The following is a 22,172-nucleotide window of genomic DNA, read 5'->3' as shown; positions in this document are numbered from 1 at the left end:
GCAATCATATCATTACGTAGCATCGTCTTAAAATTGGTCAATTTTAGTCTTTTATTGCAAGAAACAGGTTCTTAAAATGTAGACTATCAACACTAGATTATCTGCAAGCATCTTACAGCAGACTCAAGATTCAAGTTAAAAAAAACCAAAACAGTTTGTATGTATTGGAGGGCATACTGAGTTTTCACATCTACTAGTAAAGTTAAAACGTTGAAAATAAATATTTGCCTAGAGTCATTTTTCACTTTTATTCAAGTGTTAGGGTAGAGAAGGATTGGGTAGAATTAGTTTAGGTTAGGTCTAAGATAATACTAGGCAAAATTTCAAAATGAATCTAAATTTCCAGATCCCTTCTTGAGTTTGAATTGTATGAGACTGACATTTTTGTAGTTAAAAAAGAGTGAATTTTGGCAATTTTTATGATTCAACCTTAATACATCACAATGCTCTCTCTCCCAGCATACAGGTGCCAGTTGCTTTTCTCTTATATAAAGCCCCAAATCCCAGTTGTATCACATCACACTGGCTTGTTGGCTTTCAAATCCCTCATACTTCAAAATCAGCTATCACCTGCTCCAAGTAAATTCTTAAGCAGAGGAAGTTTACATAAAGTTAAGGACTTTCGTCCATGAGGGAAATATTTATAGATGGGTCTTCCGAGAGTACTTAAAACAAACTTTATACATATGCCCATATAGGTCATTACAGAGTATTGAATAGAGTTCCCTGTGCTATTTAGTAGGTTCTTATTAGTTATCTATTCTGTATATAGTAGTGTGTGTATATGTCAACTAAAAAAGAGTGGATATATGTGTATGTATAACTGACTCACTTTGCTGTACAGCAGAAACACACAACATTGTATATACTATACTCCAATAAAAAAATTAATTTAAAAAAAGGAAGTTTGTCATTATGCTCAACTCAAGTCTTTCTGAGGAGGAATGGGTTGGATAAATATCACACTAAATTATTATTTTTTGTTATTTTGTCACATCATTGTGTTATTAACAGCTCATAGTGATTTTAATTATCATTGTTAATAACTACTAAATATATCCTATATACCTAATCAAAAGACAAAAACCATATACATAGCCAAACTCTCTACCCTACATACCTACAAAAAAAATACAAAACAAAATTATTTCACTGTAGCTACTAGCAAGCCTGCATGTTATAATAATGGAATTCAAGCATATACCTATAGAGATCACTTCTCTTTCAGTTGAAGTCTAGAAAAATTGTTGGCAGTTAAAATATTTATTTAACTCAAGAGTTCTTTGGGTGATTTCTTTTCATTTCAGACCTATTCTTCCAAGTGAGCCTAATTCAAACTTATGAACATGTCATGGATAAAATATTTTTGATGTCATTTCAAGTTTCTGTTTCCTTATCACTAATCCAATTCCTCTCTGCCCGGCCACATCTGCCATTATTTTGTATGAGAGTCAGTGTAGCGTGATGACAAGAAGCCTGGACCCCAGGCCTGTGGAGGTTTACATCATGGCTGTGCCACATAGCATCTGTGTGGCTTTGGGAAATTTACTTGACTTTCTGTGCCTCAACGTCCTCTTCTGCAGAGGAAGGCCAATACTATTTATCCCATAGGGATGTTCCAAGGATTATGTGAATTCAACTAAATGAACTAATATTTGTAAGTGTCTAGCAGAGTAACCGGCCTACAATTCAATGTTTGTTAAATAAACTGTAGCCACTGGAAAAGGGGGAGGAGAAGGAAGGAAGCTATGACCTAGGAAACTGGTCCACCTGGGTCAAAACATTGAAAAAGTTCACGCTGTCTAGGAGAAAGAGGCCAAAGAAGTAGGGAAATCCTGTGCCATATCAGGTCCTAAGCCTCAGAAAGGAGAGGCATTTTATACAGGATGAGAGAAAAGAGAAAAACAAGGGTGTTATTGTTCCAATAACCAACTTGCCCAGTGTTATCCCCACAGCTCAAAGGAGCCATCGTTAGGCATGGAGAAAGCTTAATTTATCACTCCTGTGTCATACTTAGTCCTCACGTTGTGTGTCTGTGACCCTGAAATTCCTGCTTGTATTTTTCAGGGGTGCAGTGTTGATCACTGGATCTGGTTGCAAAGCTTTTCAGACGAAGTTGTTTTAGTAACAGGGTAAAGGGACCATGGAGACAAGGGTGATCAATCATCAATAAACTGGGGGTTACCAGGGGTATCCCACTGAGATAGTACAGTGCCGAGAGAGTTGATATGGGGCCACATTAACGAAGTCCATCAGGTTTGACCAAGTCAAGGGAGGAGAGACCACACATCACTGTAGATATCAGAGCAGACGTGCAGAGTCCTCAGAAACAGAACCAGACAAACTACACTCCAGGGGACATCAGCTCTCCCACCTCTAAAGACCAACTCCACCATAACATATCATTTCTCCAAACCCCCCAAACCCACATTGAAGGCGAGCAGGAGGAAGGAAAGACTAAATGAAAAACTAACTTGTCCAAGAATGATAGAACTACCCAAGAGGCTGCTTAAAGTTTTGCTAAGTTTACCAAATTAAATTTCATTTCATTTTCTCCACTACCCAAAACAGTGGGGCTCATGAAGAATATTATATTAGCTCTGAAAAATAATGAAACTATATCTTCTTTGCACTTTTGACTGTACCAGAGGTAACTTGCTCACCCTGCTAAAAACACAATGGGAGAAGAGCGCATTTGATTTTTAGACTAATTTGGACCGTTTAAAGACTCTTTTGTTTCATAGAACTATCTGTAAAGGGGAAGACCATATAATATAATGTCCAGAGCACACACTTTGGAATCTGGTTGCCTTAATTCAAGTTCCAATTCTATCCCTTTCTTAGGTGGGTGCCCTAGGGCAAGTTATTTAACTTCTTGGTGTCTTAGTGTCTACACCTATAAAAAGAGGACAGCAACCTTGCCTACCTCACATGATTGCTGTGACACAACTCATGCCCATCATGATGGCACTGCTCAAGCAAAAACTCGAAACAGTGCCTGGCATGTAGTATGTGCTCAGCTAAGATTAGAAATAAATACACCATTCAGTAGAATTGTTTGGGTCAAAAGAAAGTGGATATTCAACCAGGTAACATTTAAAGAAAAAGATTCTTCCAAACTGCCATTTGACAGGAATATGGACAGCCCTCTAGCCTGACTTTAAGTGGCATGCATGTGGTTAGACTGCTCTTTTAAAAGTATCCTTTCATTATTTATGTCCACCCTAAGCATGTACTTTATATGATTTTTAACCTTGAATTTACACAGTGATTCTGTAGAAGTGGAGATAAGGGCAGGTTCTTTAAATGAAATTACCTCTTGGAACCAAATGACTGGGAATAATTTACTTTGAACTTAGAAAAGCAGAAAAAGTGGGATTTTCATTAATTATTTACCTTTTGTCTCTCTAACCATTAACCCAGTGGTTAGAGCATTGTCTTCTTAAGATCTGGAACAATTTGAATGACAGGTGGTTGGAAGAATTTTACAAACTATTAGCCTTGTTTATTTGTTTCCATTTGATAATGAGTCTGCTAATAGTCATTTGGTAAACATCTATTGATTGCCTACCGTAGTTTGACAATATACTAGGTACATGATGATGGGAGGAGTTAGGGGAGAAGAGGGAGGTTAAAAGAAACAGAGGATACGTTTGCTACTCTCGAAGGTCTCCTGGTTTAGTTCTAACCCTCTCCCACCCAGCCACAAGCCAAAGAGAATGACCATGAAACAATATATACAAAATAACATTGTAAAAAAATGAATAAATACAAATGCTAAGAGAATATGGAATCCAGAAATAAAGAGGTAGAAATTATTGTATAGAGTCAAGATACATATATATAAAATTATTTATTTTCTTAAACTTTATACCAATCTTAAAAGAAAAGTGGTAAGATATACGTTGTATGTATGCCATTACATATATATGTGTATATATATACACACATTTATATATACACACACACACCAGGACAATGAATTGGTCTTTCTGTTTTAAAATCTGTTATTTGAAGCAACCTGCAGAAGAATGGACCTCATTCCAGAAGACTATAGGAAACCAGTGCTGTGTAACTTACTTCAAAAATGTATGAATTCAAATCTAATTCCTACCTTCCTTATTTTTTTAACCATAGTTTCTCTCTTTAACCTGCAATTCACATATTGATGTTATCTGACTGCATTGTAGATATATAAAATAGACTACGTAGGCTGCATGAACAGTGAACAAAGATGAAAGCTCAGTACCATACATAAATATTTCTAAACTATGATATAAAAGGAGAATACTGAGAAACATAATAAAAATGCACTATTAATAACAACTCAGCAAATAATTATTGCATTTTGCTGGTTTGAGATTTAATTTTACAGAGTAGCACTCTTCAGACTCTGCCTGATTATGTCCAATGACCATGTCCAGTATTTTGAGGGCTAACTCATTCCATTATTTGCTAGTTCTCTTTGTAAGAAAATATGTCTTTATACTGAGCTCACATAGCCCTCTCCAATTTTAACTTGTTGATTCCCTTTAACCAAACAACATAAATTGATTTTGCCTAAAATAGTAGCCAATACAATGGACATAAAATAATCAGAATAAGAATTTCATATTTTTGAATGCTTACCATATCCCATAGAGCTAAGTATTTCACCCATATTAAATTACTTAATCCTCACAATAACCACATAAGGTAACTATGATTATCGTCCCCATGTAACCACTGAGAAAACTCAGGAATAGAGTTAAATTAATTTTCCAAGGACACATGGCCAGCACTTTAGCCACAGCAAGCTCTAATCTCAGACAGTCTGATTACAGAATCTACTGTGCTGCCTCACCAAAATAGTTAGGCAATAAGACCCATGGCATATTTAACAGGCCTACATAGGAAGTATTACCACATGCATAGCCCTCCCTGTGAAGGAGCATTTCGAAGGTCAGTCTAAATCTGGATTCTGTCCTATCTGCCAAAATAAATCAAGATTTTAAACTAGTCATTTTACAAGCATGTGAGGCAGAACATGAAAAGCTAAGGCAGAGGCAAACACAGAGCAAATGAAACAATGCTGGTTTCCAAAGGCAATAGCTGACACCCATTAATTTGAGAACTGCAGTCTTCCTTACATATAGTTGATGAGGGCACCTTCACTGAACACTGAGCTTTTTTTTTTTTTTAATTTTTCTTTATTTTTAATTTTTTTTTGCTTTATAACAAATTTAATCAGTTATACATATACATATGTTCCCATATCCCTCCCTTTTGTGTCTCCCTCCCACCCTCCCTATCCCACCCCTCCAAGTGGTCACAAAGCACCGAGCTGATCTCCCTGTGCTATGTGGCTGCTTCCCACTATCTATCTACCTGAACACTGAGCTTTGAGCAATTGCAGCTGCAGAGTGCAATTCCCTGTAAACACTGACAAGAAGCAGGAAAAAAATGGGAAGTGGTCATCTTAGCACAGACCGGTGAGACACAGTAAATGTTTGAACACATTTTATGGAGTGTCAGCAGAACTTAGAAGCTGAAAGAATAGAAATCTGAAATAAGATAAGCCCTTAAGCAACATTAGTTAAAAACTTCACCAAGCTCCTAGTGAAAAGGAAATGAAATCAGTCAGTTCAACAATATAGTTTTTATAATTGGTTGCATATATACTTATGTTAAAAATAAATGCCAAGCTACCCTTAGAGCCCAGCAAACAGTGACCCAGCCCTAGGTCTAACTCATTAGAGGGCCCAGTTCTGGGAGTTTCTGGCTGCACTTTCCTTCAGCCTGAGCTTTAGAAGAAAGATGTGATAGAAAGCTGCAGCCAATCAGCACTGGACATGTTGTACAAGAAAATGTAAACTTGTATGTTTGTAAATCACCAAGATATAGGGATTGTTTGTTACCACTGCATTACTTAGCTGACTGATACAATTAGTTACCTTGGATGTGAATGCTGCGAGTCTGGATGTGAAGGAGGAGAGAGGTAGGAAAACTCTTCTTTTTTTCCCCTTTTTATTCTTCTGGATTATTTTAATTACTTTTTAATTATTATTATGGTATTTTATCTTTCTACCAAAAAGCTGGTTTTAAAAACACAGTGTGGATTCAGATGTACTCAGTTAAACATTTGACTTTTTTATATCCTGCACTAAACAACCATTTTAGGTATTATTATATAGCTAGCTAAAGCAGGGAGACCTTACCCAAGTGAAAAAATAATAATAATTTTTCCTGATTATTAAAGTAATACCTGTTGATAAAGGAAAATTAGAAAATGCAAAAGACCTTACAGGACAAAATGCAAATCATCGTTAATCCCACCATCTGGCGATAACCACTGTTTTGGTAAATTAGTATTTGTATGTTCTTTCTCTTATGGTTTCTATTTATATAATGACAAATTGGCAATTTTTTGTAATTCAATTTTGCATTCTACTTTTTCACTTAACATTATTTTCCCAAATCATACAATATTTTTGAAAATATATTTTAATGTATACACACCCTACCATTTAATGAACATACAATTGTTTATTCAGCCATTTTCCTATTATTAAATGAAAAATAATGTGATGGGATCATAATTGTGACATAACCAAAGAATCAGATGAATGCAAACAAAGAAGCACATAGTTCTATTTGGGAGAATAAAAGGTAGCTTTAAAGAGGTCGTGTCCTGTTAGACGGTTCTGAAAAATGACAAGAATTTCATGTGTGGACCAGGGAGGCAAGGGCATTGCATGCAAAGGAAATAGCTTGAACAAAAGCATCAACACTTAAAAGCACATGAACATTTTACTAACGTCAAGTACTGTCAAGGAACAAGTACACTCAGACCGTGGTGTGAATGATGGTGAAGAGGATGAGTCCTAAAGGAACCATAAAGGCAGATTGTAAAGGGTCCCGTGAACAATTCTAAGCAACCTAAAGTTTATCCTATGAGCAAGAGGGAGGGACCAACACTTTGAAAGAGATGTGGATTAGATCCATGTTTTAGAAGCACATTGCACAGAGGAAAGAACACTCCTTTTGGAATCAAGGGACCCGTTTCTCCTGAGCCAATTTCCCCATATGTGAAATTATATTTCATGGAGTTGCTTTGAGGATTAAGTGATCTGAATTAGTAGGTACCCAGCAAATGATACTTATATGTGAATTGGCTACAAGTGCAGAGCTTGTCTTAAAGGAGGAAGAAGGTAAAAATCGGGTTCTAGAAATACTAATACTCCAGGCAGGAAATGGTAACTAAACTAGGAAAATGGTGGTAGGGAAGCAAGTAACCAAAGGGCTCAGAAACGTTTCAGGTAGGACTAAAAGACAGGACTTGATAACCAGCTGGATGTGGGTCGTGGGAACAATGGAAAAATGGAAATGAAATCATGGGGCGTTACTAAAATGACTAGTGAACGAGAATAGAAACAGAAGGAAATTCTACAGAGAAAAAAAAAAGTCTTGAAACCTTGAGCAAAATTAACACCATGTTTCCATTGGCTATATTAGATGGAAAGTAAAGTTGAAATTGGGTGAATTTGATCAATATCAGTAACATAGATAATTCAGGCACTAAAACACTTTTCTATCCACAGTTCCAGGATGAAAGAATGGGCAAGGGCAGTAATTTATCTGAAAAAAATTCATATTTTGGCTTTTGGATTTTGAGGTAAGGTAAAAATGAATATCAAACATCTCAAGCATGGTTTGCAAAATCAGTATTCCTTACTTTAATCCTCCCTTCAGGGACTTCCCTGGAGGTCCAGTGGTTAAGACTCAATGCTCCCAATGCAGAGGGCCAGGGTTCAATCCCTGGTCGGGGAGCTAGATCCCACATGTCGCATGTTCAACTAAAGATCCCGCATGCCACAAGTAAAAAGATCCTGCACACCGCAGTGAAGATCCCATGTGCCGCAACTAACACCCAGCACAGCCAAGTAAATAAATATTTTTTTAAAAAAGCCTCCCTTCACCTACTCCTTGGAGAAGATGTTTGATGTAGTTGTATGAGTATGGCAATAATACATAATACACATACACACAGAAACACATATATACATATACAGACACATACACCTACTATATAGACTAATATACAGGCTATGTATATTTATGTGATATGTGTGTATATAGCCTAAGAGATATATATGTATATATATGTGTGTATGAGTTTCATGAGCATGGCAATAAAACAAAAACAACTATGAATAGATAGATGGATCCATAGATACATATACACAAACACATCCATGTACAAACATACACACAATATATAAACACATATTTACTATATATTTATCTGGTGTATACATTTAGCTGAAGATATATATGTGTACATATGTGTGCATATATAAACTATATTAAATTATACACATATATAAACTCTATTAAGTTATGTAAATATATAAACTATATGTATTAAAAATTGCATAGGCTTGAGGCCGAGGAATAAAAGATTTCCTTACTTCTATCCTTCTGTGCCTACAGAAAAAGATGAGGAATCCAGACTCGTGAGACTGTTCTGAGCATCTTGAAGCTGCTATTCTAGAGCAGCTGTGTCCTTTACACAAGGGAAGCTTTCCCCTTGTATCCTAATTGGGCATGAAATCTGACTCACCAGCACAAGTTATATTGGAACGGCCAACAGAGCAGCTGCGTGTGAAACCCCTTGAATAACCCTCATCCAGTGACTGAAATTGATGTGGAGGGAAACATGGGGCTCACGTTAACCTGGCAGATGCTACAAGGAATTCGAATCACCTCAGTGCTCACCATGCACTGCACTGAATCGTCCTAGTTTGTCTGCCCTCACAGCTTTTCAAAGGCCAGAAGTAGAACAAGAGCCCAGATACTTTTATCATGATGGTATATTTCGAGACAAAATATTGGCCTGGTAAGTGCCTTTTTACATACTAACTCATCCCGTTAGAGATTAGGGAACACGCTCCTAGTGAAGAGTTTGGTCTCGAGAGAATGTGATCCACTGAAGACGTGAAGGTTGGCATCTCACTAACCACCTGTGGTTAGTGTCTATTACTGGCAGGTCCCTGCCAGGCTCTAGGCAAACATTCTGTACTGAAGGCAGAATCCCATAGTGCTTAAAATTTCAGGATTTGGAATCACACCATCTAGACTCAGGTCTAACAATTATCTCTGGGTGATGCTGAGCAAGTTACTTAACCTCTCTGAGCTTCAGCTGTCTCCTCAGAGGTCGCATATTATTTTTAACACATGGTATTGTTGTGAGTTAATTAATATAGTGGGTATAAAGTGCCTGCTATGTAGGAAGAGCTCACTAATGTAAGATATTGATACTAGTTGGCATTATTTTTCATTAAAACGGTCACAGAGTCAAGATTGGTTTTAGAAATGCAGGGGGACAAAAGCAAGGGATCTCTTACACAAAACTATCTCCCCTACTGACATACATTTCCAACATTAGCAATTCCTCGTTTTTATTTTTTGAAAACATTTCATTCTTAAGAACTCATTCTCACAATATAAACCTCTCTTCTGTAGACCCCAGATAAAAGAAATGAGCTCATTTGTATTCTAGAGATCTTCAAAAAAGAAACTCCATTCCCACACATGCTACTTTGTTCCAAAGAAAAAGTTTGGACTTTGAGGAAATGGCTTTCAACATTTCTCAGGATGTCTAATGAAAATTATTGATTTATATTCCCTTCTGATCACTAATTAGAGTTCACGCAACTTAATGACCCAGCTTCTCTCCAAACTACTTATCAAGACAGGGACACCCTGAGAAGCTGCAGATGCTGATACCAGACACCCCGGTAAGAGACTAAATAGTCATGCCCTGAATACCAGAGTTACTAAGAACAGGGAATTCTGGTGAGTTTGATATGGAAAAGCCTATTTTATTTTTTTCAATAATTGTTGTACTGAAAATCATTTCGACCTTATTCAACACACAGATATGGACATATGTCTTGATGGTGCTCCATAAATCTTAGCGCTCTAAGGAACGTCAGAGAACATCTAGTCCAATCTCTCATTTATAGATAAAGAATCTGAGGCACAGGAGAGTTGAGTAACTGTTCAAGCTCCACAGCTACTTCATAGCAAGGTAGAGTTTTAACTCAAGTTTCCCAAGCCTCCCTATATTGTGTTCCCGTTTTGATTTTTCTTTAAAGATTCCTGATGTTGAAATGTCTCTGGTTCTCAGTGAGGGAGTTGGATTCTGAACATCTAGGAATTCGGGGCAGACATGACAGGAGATTGAGCACAGTCTGAAATGCCCGGGTTACATCCTAATACTAAAGCCCTAATACGTCTCTGAGAGCCACTTACCGTATGTCTCTTTCTCCTAGAAGTGCAAATTGTGGCAGACGGGGCGGGGGGGGGATCCAGTTACCTAAAGAGTTGGGGTAATAAGCTTCTCGTTAAGTCAAGCTGTCCTCAGTGGTAATGCCCTAATGACCCGCAGGAGTTGATGCACTCCTAAAATTCCTTTCCTTGTTGCATTTTCTTGGGACTGTGTGTTTGGAGAAAACATTTTCTGCAAGCAGATGTTTCCGTACTCTTAAACAGTCTGTCCTCAGAGGGGGTCCTCGTACACCAGGGCTCCTGGGGACATTCCAGGAGAGCCCCAGGGTCAGAAGCTGTGGTCTCAATGGCTGTGGGGAGATGGGGGCAGCCCGTCCTTAGCAGAGCCTTCTCTTCTCACCCACCTGAGGGGCCCGTTCGCCTTTCCTGACCACAGTCTCAGTAGGTCGTCCACATATATTGAGCCCTCACCTCCACCATTATCACTTTGTTCCCTTCCTGGTCAACCCTATTACCACCTCTCTGTCGTGGACTACAGAGAAAAATAAATTATAATTGCTCTAGCCTTCACAACAGCGTGATGGACTTCCTGGTTTGGAAATTGCTTAACTCAGAAAATGGGCTCAGAGAGGAGCAAGTGTACACAGGTGAGAAGGGAGAACAATACTGGCATGCGTTATTATGGGGACCACCAATGGCGATGCCATGAGGCAGACAAAGCAATTACTGCCTAATGGTTTACATGAGAAATACACACACACACACACACACACACACACACACACACTCCACTTCACATAGGCTTACCTGTGATCAGATTTGTTTAAAACCAGCTGATGGACTTGGAGGGCATAATGCTAAGCGAAATAAGTCAGACAGAGGAAGACAAATACTGTATGATATCACTTATATGTGGAACCTAAGAAATACAGCAAACTAATGAATAAAACAAAAAAGAAGCAGACTCACAGATACAGAGAACAAACTAGTGGTTACCCGTAGGAGGAGGGGCAGTATAGAGGCGGAGGAGAAGGAGGTACAAACTATTGGGTGTAAGACAGGCTCAAGGATGTATTGCACAACACAGAGAATATAGCCAATATTTTGTAATAACTGTAAATGGAGTGTAACCTTTAAAATTGTGTTAAAATAAGTTTCAAAAAATCAGTTGCTCTTCATTCCCTAAAACATTAAAAACAATACCCCTTGATACAATGTAATCTCATATGGATAAATAAATATTAAAGAGTTATTTCCAAAATTTAAGACAATTCTCTTGTTATTAGTAAGGTATCCTTAAAAACAAACAAGCAAAACTTTTTTCATACACACCAACTGAGAAACGTATTCAGGCTTAGGCCCATCTCTATGCATGTTGTACTTTTCAAATGTCTGCCCTAGGGAAATTCTCCTATAGCCCTTTGGAGTAACTTATCCATAAAATTCCTTTCCCTTTTCTTGTCATTCATTAACAAGCTTCATAAATGGAGTGACAGTCCTCCTAAATTAAGTACTGTATATTTCAGGCTAATTTTATGTTTTTTATCACAATAGCAAGGCAGTATTAGCAGCCTATTATTTTGTCAACTTTCTCATTTAGCAAAGCAGCTTCAATTTATTAACAGTGAGTAGTGTGCATGAATCAATATGTTTCATTGGGCAATGTGTCATTTGTTAATCGGATATTGATGAGATTATTGACGCACAGCTAATTAATCTCCAGCCCACTGCCAGCCTTCATATGTTTCCTTAATTATGTCCTTCATCTTAGTCTCCTGGCTTGAGCACCCAGACGCGGGACTATAGACAGTGAGTGAGGTAAGCTGTCAGAGGCTCTTTTCACACATTTACAATCCCTTGGCAGTGAAATTATTTTCTTAGTTGTAAATAGGTATCAAAGAGATATTTAATAACATTTGTCAGCAGATTGATATTGATTGGTGTGGACTGGCTTCAAATCCAGCAGCCACGGAATTTTGCCTGTGAAGGAGGCTATTAAAAAGGAGAATGCTTAATTAGTGATCAGCAATTGCACGAGTCAGTTGTCATCCACCCTCTGGAATTTAAACATTGCTCTTCTATGGACATTGTTTGTATAGCCTTGGTTCAATATTTCAGATCACTGTGTTTTCTTTTTCACTTTAACTCTTTATTGCCACCTTTCTTAGCCATGGACAGCCTTGTTGGGGATAGAAAATTCAGAGAGGACCCAAATCTCTTGCAGTTTTTAAAACTTAATGCAGCCACGATTCAGTAACAGTTATAATTCCACTGCCTGCACCTAACAAGAGCCTAAACAGAAATCTTTATATTAAATGAGTCCTTCACTTCCCTTTCCCGGACTTCTGAGTGAAAGTGGAAAGTGCAAGCTCCCATCCTATTCATGAGTTCTGTCCCTCTTTGACACACAATAACCATTCTTAGTCTTAACTTACTCATCTGCGAAATGGGACAATGATTCCTGATTTAACTCACTAGATTATTCTGAGGTTCCATGAAGTCATGTGTGTGAGAACACAGGATTTCTAGGATGCTAGCCGATTACTAGGTGTTATTTGTTTTGGTGCATTATTTACAAGTGTTCCAAAGTTGATGTCGAACCCGTTTGACGAATGTAATAGATATGTGATAATTAGCTTGCTATTCTGTTTCTGTCCATTTATTAATTCCTCACACAAGGTCACAGGGCATCCCTTGGCAGAGAGAGAGAGCGAGTTGGTAGCGGTGACAGGGGTTAGACAAACACTCCCCTCACTCATGGTTTCCTCACGTCTAAGATGCGAAAAGGACTAGCTCTCCATGAAGCTCCTTTAGCTCTTCAACAAATCTAAGATAAAATATCCTTTCCTAGACGTGTGGCTTTTAATAAGGAACCCCTGATGAAAACATATTTATTTCAAAGGGGTCTTTAAACAATTATAGTTTCAAATCCAGAGCTAGACTTAAAATCAAAATGCATGGATTTCCCAGCTTCTCTTCCTCACTGTGCACATTAAATAATGATGTCCACTCTTTCTTCTGAACTCATAGAGGACTACTGAGTCTAGCAGGGAGCAATTTCAGTACTTCTATGATTTCTTGACCGAAAAGCTTCTCCCTCGCCATGGTTTATGTACGTATGTGACTATGAAGAGGATTTTTTAAAAAGGAAAATAAAAAGATGAAGATTAAGAAAAAGGAAAAGAAAGAAAGATGTGAGCCAATGAGAGTTGATTAGAAAATTCCCCTTCTTATAGCATTACATGAAGCAGGTATTTAAAGATGTTAATGGTTGCGTGGATGGCACCACATGTTTCACCAGTGATGCAACTATAGGCTTCAGAGTGCAACTATAGAGTCTGTAAATTGAACTAAATGGCTACCAAAACTTTACTTGTATGTTCTTCTCTTCAACATAGGGCCGTGCACATAGTAGGTGTTCAATTAAGGTTTTTAAAAAATTGATTATGCCTATATGGACATCTGGGAAAATATTGTTCATGAAAACAAGGTAATGGTCAGCAACCCCAGGGAGGACTTCAGGCAATTTTTGTACTCCATGTCGTTTATATAGATCAGCGTCAAGAGAGACACAGAATCAGTAAGGTGTCAAGAAGACAGGATTAATATCACTGTATTAGCTTGATCTTCCCTGGCACAAAACGAATCAGATTGTCCCTCCTTAAATGCTAGTCCTTCCTAATCTTCTTGAACTTCTGATGGTGGTCCTCCTTTTCCCACTACACACTCCCCATGAATGACTTTATCCCTAACCCTAGCCTCAAATACCAGCTGCATATTGACAACACTCAGTCCATATTTCCAGACACAACCTGTCTGTGGAACACCTGATCCACATCTCCATCTTCCTGTAGAAAATGTCAACTTAGATGTTGCAGGCATAAGCACCTCAAAATCCTTCTCACTCATCTTTAAATGCAATCAATACCGACTCCTGTCACATCCTCATTTTATCTCTCAAATCCTTTCCCTTTTCTCTCTCCTTGGTCAATTCCCTGCATCATCTCCCATCACCTCCTGCCTAGATTACTGGGCAGCTGCCTGAACTCTCCCAGTCATGAGCCACGCCCCCTGTCCCTGGTGACTGTCCAGAATGGGGTAAATGTTACTCCTGCACTTAAAACACATACATGGCTGCTTATTATCCTTATGGATCATATCCAAATTTATTACCTCCTTTGCCCTGCTTGATCACACTTATCTCTCCGTTTTCACCCCCAAATGTTTCATTCCGTGACATCTAATCTACAGTCATGCTGAATGCCTTTCAGTTTCTTAAATTCTCTCAGTTTCCAACCATGCTGTTCTGGCTAGAATGTTCACCAACTTGACTCAAATAATACCTACTTGCCTTTGTTCCTGAGATCATTTTACCTCTGTTGTGTCTTGTGGAAACACTATATAATGGCATGCTACTGTGCATTCAGTGACATCGTGTTCATAAGTTCAAATAGACTATGGTGAGAATACTAACACCATAAAAATCAACAAGTGCTAAAAATTAGAGCTTTTTTTTTTTGAGAACAGATTTTAACCATTTAGACAAGCATGCCACTGCTCTTAGTGTGAATCCTGGTCTGGCCAAATGGCCCCTGTTTACAGTCTGTCCATGTCCTCTGCCTGCCCCTCCAATTAATTCACACACTTCTCCAGGAATGCTTTTTCTAAAACACATATGTGAAAAGTCACTCCTCTGCTTAAAACTTCACCATACTGCTCCCACCAACATACCCAAGACCTGACTCCTTAGTGTGGTTTATAAGATGCTTCAGTGACCCAGACCTGTTTTTCAAGCCTCCTCTCCCACATCCAAGGCTCTGGCCATTCTGTACCTCTTATAATTGTGTTTTTTTTAACCTCTTCCCATGTTGTTCCTTCTCTCTAGACTGCATTCACCCACCCTGTATACGTGGCAAACTCCTGGACATCATTGGAGACTCTGTTCAAATATCAGGTCTTTGTTGATGTGATTCTCAAGGTAGAATAAAGATTTCTTCTCACATGCGCCCCCCACCATCATTGTGTGAACACAATAATCATATCACTTTCAATATTACAGTATTTGTGGGTGTTCATATGTCTCCTCCACTTCACAGAGTCCCTTCAGGGCAAGGACAACATGACTATCACCAGCTTTGTCATTTATTGAGTGTTTACTAAATGTTGGTTGGAAGAAAGAGAGGAAGGGTAGGGAAGAGAAGAGAAGAGAAGAGAGAAGGAAGAGTGGAGGGTAAACGAGGTTACAACCATTTATGAAGAAAATGAGCTCTTCAACCACAAAGGTCATGGAGATGACAATAGTACCATACTGGCCAAGACATTAATGAGTTGACAAAGTAGATGTTATCCAAGGACATCCCCAAGAGTTCTAGAGGAGTTCAGGCCTTACCCTCTCCCCACAACATGTTTTTATGGAGATTAAGCCAGGTTTAAATTAGCAACAGTAATTTCAAGGAGAAAACAAAGTCATTGAATGCAACTACATCCTGAGTCATGTATAGAAAAGAGAAGTGTAACTATATTTGCATTGCTTATTGACAACAGAAAATTTAAGGACAATTGTACAGTAACCTCAGGTGGTCTACTACAATTGCTGTCTTCTCTTGTGGCAGTTGTGACTCTCAACCCCAGTCAACAGCAGTTTGATGTCTGAAATAATGCATATCCTTCAAGAAAAGACTCAATTCACTGTACAGTAAATGCTCCCATTGCTTCGTGCTAAGTTTCATTCCTTCCCTTTGCTGACCCTGACCACTTTATGATTGGTGGATTCTTTCTGCCAGTCTGGTACTCTGATCTCACTATCTTTCCAAATATTTTCTTTTTATCAAGATGTATATCTAATCTGTTAATTCCCTCCATTAAAAAATTTGACTATCAGAAGCTCCTAGTTTTCCTTCTACAGTCTCACTGGTCATTTGACAGAGAACATAAAACATTAAGAAGAAATGTATTCAAGGAATGCCATCTAGGTATTCATTGTTGTTCACCCCTACCCTAGCAAGGACAACAAGGCTGTCTAATCAGAATCAGACCTATAATTCCACTGATGACAAAGTTAGAGACTGAACTCAAGGAAAAAACAATCATAGATTTATTCTCTACAAGACTTTCCCAAATCCTAGTGAGATAATCACTACAAACAGTCTACAAACTTACTTGTGGGTTAGGGTTCATAGATCTAGATGCAAGCCTGCCATCTATTCTCAGCTAACACTATGCAGAAGACACATGGAAAGTGAAATAGTTGATAATTACATGGTAAATCTAAAAATGGTACATGGCGGAGATGTATCTAGTTCAAATCACAAATGACTTATTTACTGTGATAGAGAAGAAAATATGATTATACGTTATGATTCATACACTCAAGTAAGTAGAGGGGAATAGAGTTTCAATCATATAATCAAATATTAAACCAGGTCTAGATATACACATTAAAGACCAAACTCTCCAGTGCTACTTAACCATTCATTTCATTTTGGTGTTCACATCTGCCCATAATATTGAAAAAAATTACGGACTTAGTCTTTTGTCTAAAAGCATCAATACAGTAGAACAAAACAAAGAAAAGCAAGAACACGTATTAAGGGTAATAGTAATTTAATTGGCAGGTGAAATATATGGGTTAAACTGATTAAGAATGGACTAGGTAATTTTTTACAACCCAAATAACTCATGAAAGACCCCTGGGAAGTCTTCCTCACTGAGAAAGGAAGAATAATTTTTCATTAAGCCAATCCTAGATATCAATATAAGGGAAGACAAATAAAGAATGGTAAGATTTACTTAGCTCGGCATTGTCCAACGGAAACAAAATGTAAGTTACAAATGTAACTTTAAATTTTCTAGTAGCCACTTTTTAAAAAAGTATAAAGATGGGCTTCCCTGGTGGCACAGTGGTTGAGAGTACGCCTGCCGATGCAGGGGACACGGGTTCATGCCCCGGTCCGGGAAGATCCCACATGCCACGGAGCAGCTGGGCCCATGGGCCACAGCCGCTGAGCCTGCGTGTCCGGAGCCTGTGCTCTGCAACGGGAGAGGTCACAACAGTGAGAGGCCCGCGTATCGGAAAAAAAAAAAAAAAAAAGTATAAAGAAATAGGTCAAAATTATTTTAATAATATATGTAATTTACCATATATTTCCAAAGTATTATCATTTCAGAATATATCAAATATTTTAAAATTAGCAAGCTGTTTAATCTTCTTATTTTGTACAAAATCTTCAAAATCAGATATGTGTTTTAAACATTTTCGTTTTCATAGAAAACACTTGAACTATGTTTAGATTTCATAACATTTATAGTTGAAAAAGTAGATTTGCATAGTCACATTTTCCAAACATTCTTAAAATTTTCCAGTAACTGAATCAACCATGCCCCCCAAAATGTCATTTTTTTAATAATGTTTGTATCCACTTTAACAAAACTGGCTGGTTCATCACATTTAAAAGACTTATTTGACTTCAACCAAAAGCACATTAATTTCAAAATTATGTCTGTACAAGTAAACCCACTAACTCTTGTGTCAACTCAGTATTATTAACACTGAATTCAAAAAGGTATTATATAGGGCTTCCCTGGTGGCGCAGTGGTTGAGAGTCCGCCTGCCAATGCAGGGGACACGGGTTCGTGCCCCGGTCCGGGAAGATCCCACATGCTGTGGAGCGGCTGGGTCTGTGAGCCATGGCTGCTGAGCCTGTGCGTCCAGAGCCTGTGCTCCACAACGGGAGAAGCCACAACGGTGAGAGGCCCGCGTACCGCAAAAAAAAAAAAAAGGTATTATATAAACTGAAAGGCAACTTTGTCAATATCAACAAAGTTTTTTCAAGTTTTTTGTAGTTTCATTAGCCAATGTACATAATGCTGTTGATTACAGTTAAAATATTCTGCAAATTGATTCTTCTTAGAAAAAAATGTATAAAATCATTATTATTGTTCATAAAGTCATTATTATTGATTTCAATGTAAATTCTTGTACCTGCCTACTGAAGTCACAGATGAGCTTTCTTTGTGACTTTGGAGCTTCAAATTTGGCTCATTTATATGCTATGTATTTTTGGTGAGACAGTGTAAATCACGTTGCTAGTTTTGCCTTTGATTATTGAATATTGAATACATTGAGCATTCTTTATGTTGGAGTTACCAGAGCAATAAACCTTTGTAAACCTCTTCTATGATTATGCCAGTCAGCAGTGACAAAAACATAGATCATTAAATTCATGGTCTTCTATTTCTTTCAACATTTCTACAAACTGGTGATAATTCATGGCATTTGCACATCTCTATGGAATGATTTTCATAACCACAGTCATGGCATTGTTCATAGAATCTGTTTCAGAAAACCCTGCACAAATATTTCCAATATGTATTGTACAGTGGAACAAAGAAATAAGAGAAACATCAGTCTTTGGTTTTAAAATTCCAGCAAAACTTGATTTTTTATCTAACATAGCTGGAACAGTGTCAATTATTATAAAAACTAAAATTTTTATATCTAGGTGAAATTCCTTGATAGATGTAGGATGCACCATCATCCTGCACCATCAGTTCAATTTTTTTAAGCCATGAATTGACAACATTTCTTCATAAATGTCAAAGTCCTTTGAGAAAAAAATGTACCCAAAGTATTGAAAGGACAGAGTCTTATATCTCACAACTCCTCTAAAGCTTAAAAATAGTATTTGAAATTTATAAAATTTTGAGTAAATTGATCTCTGATATTGTTAGTATGGTCTTGCATTCTACAGGCAATTATTTGGTAGCTTAACTGAAGATCTTTTACTTTGTATAAAATGTCATTTAGTCTTATCCTCATAATCTTCTCACAAAATTTCCATAACTGAAATAGTTTCTTTTATCGTCTCTCCAGCTAAAAATGGAGACTTTGGATGTGTGTGTAAGAATCCACGCTCTCTTGAAACTAGTCAGTTTTACAAGCTTAGATACTGTTAGAAATCGCTTAAAAATAGTTTTTTGGACATTCAATTTTGCTTTCAGGCACCTAATTTCGTTGATTCCTTTTGACTGTTGAGAGGAAACTTCTTATCAAATTCACTACATATGCCAGAAAATGTCTCCTTACACTGTCAACTTTATCATCTTAAAAAATTTGTTTTCACAGCAAACAAACCAGCTTCTCTGATGTGCTCTGCTGAAGTAAATTGCATTTGCCATTCTTGATAAAATTTGTGACACCTTCTTCTGATCTCTTTTTTCATTTACTGTTCCAGTTCTTTTGTATCTCCACTCAGTTCTGCAACAGTGGCATGCCTTTGTCTCGAATTTTTTAAATGTGCCCATTCTTAACTTTTAACTATAATATCCTTTATTTCAAGATAATTAAAATAATAAGTATGTCAATGTGATTACCAGTTATAATTTACATCATTATCACTGTAATTCATGCAGTCTTCATAAAATAGTCAAATAAATATATTACAACACTACTTTGGTAAATTAAAAAAAAAATTCAAGTTGAATCAATCGGTTGACACAGACCAGATCAGTAATGTATTTCTATGTTATACTAGAAAAAAACGCACGTACCCAAAATGTTCACTAGAATGCACCAGTGATATCTCACACAGTTCAACAATTGAAGAGAAATGTAGTCCTACCAAAAAATGAAATTGTGTTTAGCAGAAAATATTGTATACTGCTTCAGGTTTTAAAATTAAGTTAAAATCAGTTAAAATTAAATAAAATTTAAAATGTAGTCTCTCATTCATGCTACTCACATTTCAGGTGTTCAATACCCACAGGTGGCTAGTGCCTGCCATGCTGGACAGGTGAGTCCAGGTGGAAAGGAGGGAGGAAGGGCAAGTTCTTGCTTTAAACACTAAGAGCTGTTAGGTTAAAACAAATTCCTGCACTCAGAGGCAGATGTGAATTAGGTTTAGAATATATACGAATATCCCATCTCAAACAACCATAATTTTTCATTCATCACCAAGTTAAAAATAATTGTCTACTATTTTTAAATTACTCATATAGCATTAGGAGCTAACTAGAGTATAATATCAGTATCTTGAACACTGTCAATTTTTCCACAAAGTACACATTTTAATTCTTCATGAAAGTCACTAGATCTTACCATGTTATAAGACAATGATAATTTGTCATGTCACCAATTGACCCAATCCTTTTGGTAGTGTCACAGGAAGTTCAAACATAATGTGTCCAAAGTCTAAGCCATCAATCACGCCCTCCCCAAAAAATCTCCCTGTACCTCTTCATGAGTTCTTTATACCCAGTATCCAGTACAGGATACAGATTAGGACTCTCAATAAATAGCTGTTGAATGATTAAATATATGAACTTAATGAATTTAATTGCATTCGTAAGCTGAAGTTCTTAAGCGGTTCTACAAGTTGATAAACTCAAATTTTATATAAAGTTTTACATATATACAAAAAGTAATCTGTCATTTTAAATTTATAATGGAGGGGAAGGGAACAGACTATAAAAATAAATTCCATACTAAGCCAAGAAATCTGACATCAACAATTACATACCATACTGCAACAGCAAGCCAATCAGATAGAGCTCTCAAACACCGTGATCTCGGATTATATATTGCTACAAAAATCAGATCGTCACTTGCTTTTTTACATTTATAGTATTTTACAGCTAAGAAGGGATCCACAATCTCTGTTTTTGAGATAATCAGCAGTGCTCATTTAAATTTGGTTTAAAGTTTATAAACAAAGACTTGTACTAACTTGATTCATACTGAGAACCTCCTCAATAAGATGCATGTAAGATACAAGAAAAGAAAAAAATAATAGTGTTTCTTCTGAGTAGTCTCAGGAGAAATATTACCCTGTTTTTTATCCCATTTCAAGGTACAGTCTGCAATCGATGAAATCAGTATGGGTCAATCTCAGTGAATTGAACCACAAATTCCCTTTCTCTGGCACATTAAACTTTCAGTGTCTTCAGTTATATTTGGGCATTAGATTCTCCCTCAACTTTCTGGGGTGGGTAGGACAGATACACTTCACCTCATCTGTCTAACGAAGAAATGAGGGCACGAGATTTCGGATGACCAGCTTAAGTCACACAACTAGATGGACATGGATTTAAAGAACTCAGATCTCCTTTGTCAAACCTAGCACTCTTTCCACTGGATTCCATTTACAGGAATTGCCTAATATTGACAGATTCTGTAGAGACAAGGGGAGAAAGTCTCATCCAAACCAAAGAAAGCTGAGGACAGAATGCAGACCTAGGGAAAAACACTGGAGTTTTTGAGTTGTTTAGAAATAAGAGTATTAGAAGGTGAAAAAGCAGTTCTCAGAAAGAGAAAATCCCAAACAATTCTGTTCTGGTAGCACCTTGGAACTTTTCCGCATTTAACAACATAGAAAGGGGGAGGAAAACATGATGTGACCTAAATGAAGCAGTTTCACTTAATGAATTTGGACAAGCCACATTTCTTCAAAGCATTCCATTAACCGTGTTTTGTCCCTCCGTTTATGTAAAAATATCATATTGTATAAGTGCCTGTGTTTGGACGCGTAGATAATTAAAGTAGAGGTTTAATGTCCTTTTGGCTTTACAAAGTTATGACATTTCCTATACAAAGTCAGGGGCTTATTTCCTTCCTAATTCATTTGATAACTTGCACTGATGGTAATATAAGTTGTGTGTTTTAAGATACTATTTGTTTAGCCCAGTGGTAATGTAAATTCTGAAATTTAAAAGCTACAACTCTAACGATCTGAATAATAGCAGTCTAGATTTATACGTGGCCAAGTTAATGCCCTTTATATTTTGTTTTCTCTAGACTTTCAACTGGAACATTAAAAAAAAAAATCCAAAGAACAGACCTCCAACCATTTTATGTATACAAAGTCTGCTACCAGCACCCTATGCGCTTTTTCCCTTTCCTACCA

This window comes from Mesoplodon mirus (genome assembly GCF_964341445.2).
Source record: "Mesoplodon mirus genome assembly, chromosome: 12".
Classification (NCBI taxonomy): domain Eukaryota; kingdom Metazoa; phylum Chordata; class Mammalia; order Artiodactyla; family Ziphiidae; genus Mesoplodon; species Mesoplodon mirus.
The sequence above is the reverse complement of the archived record's forward strand: the minus strand, read 5'-3'. Positions refer to the sequence as shown.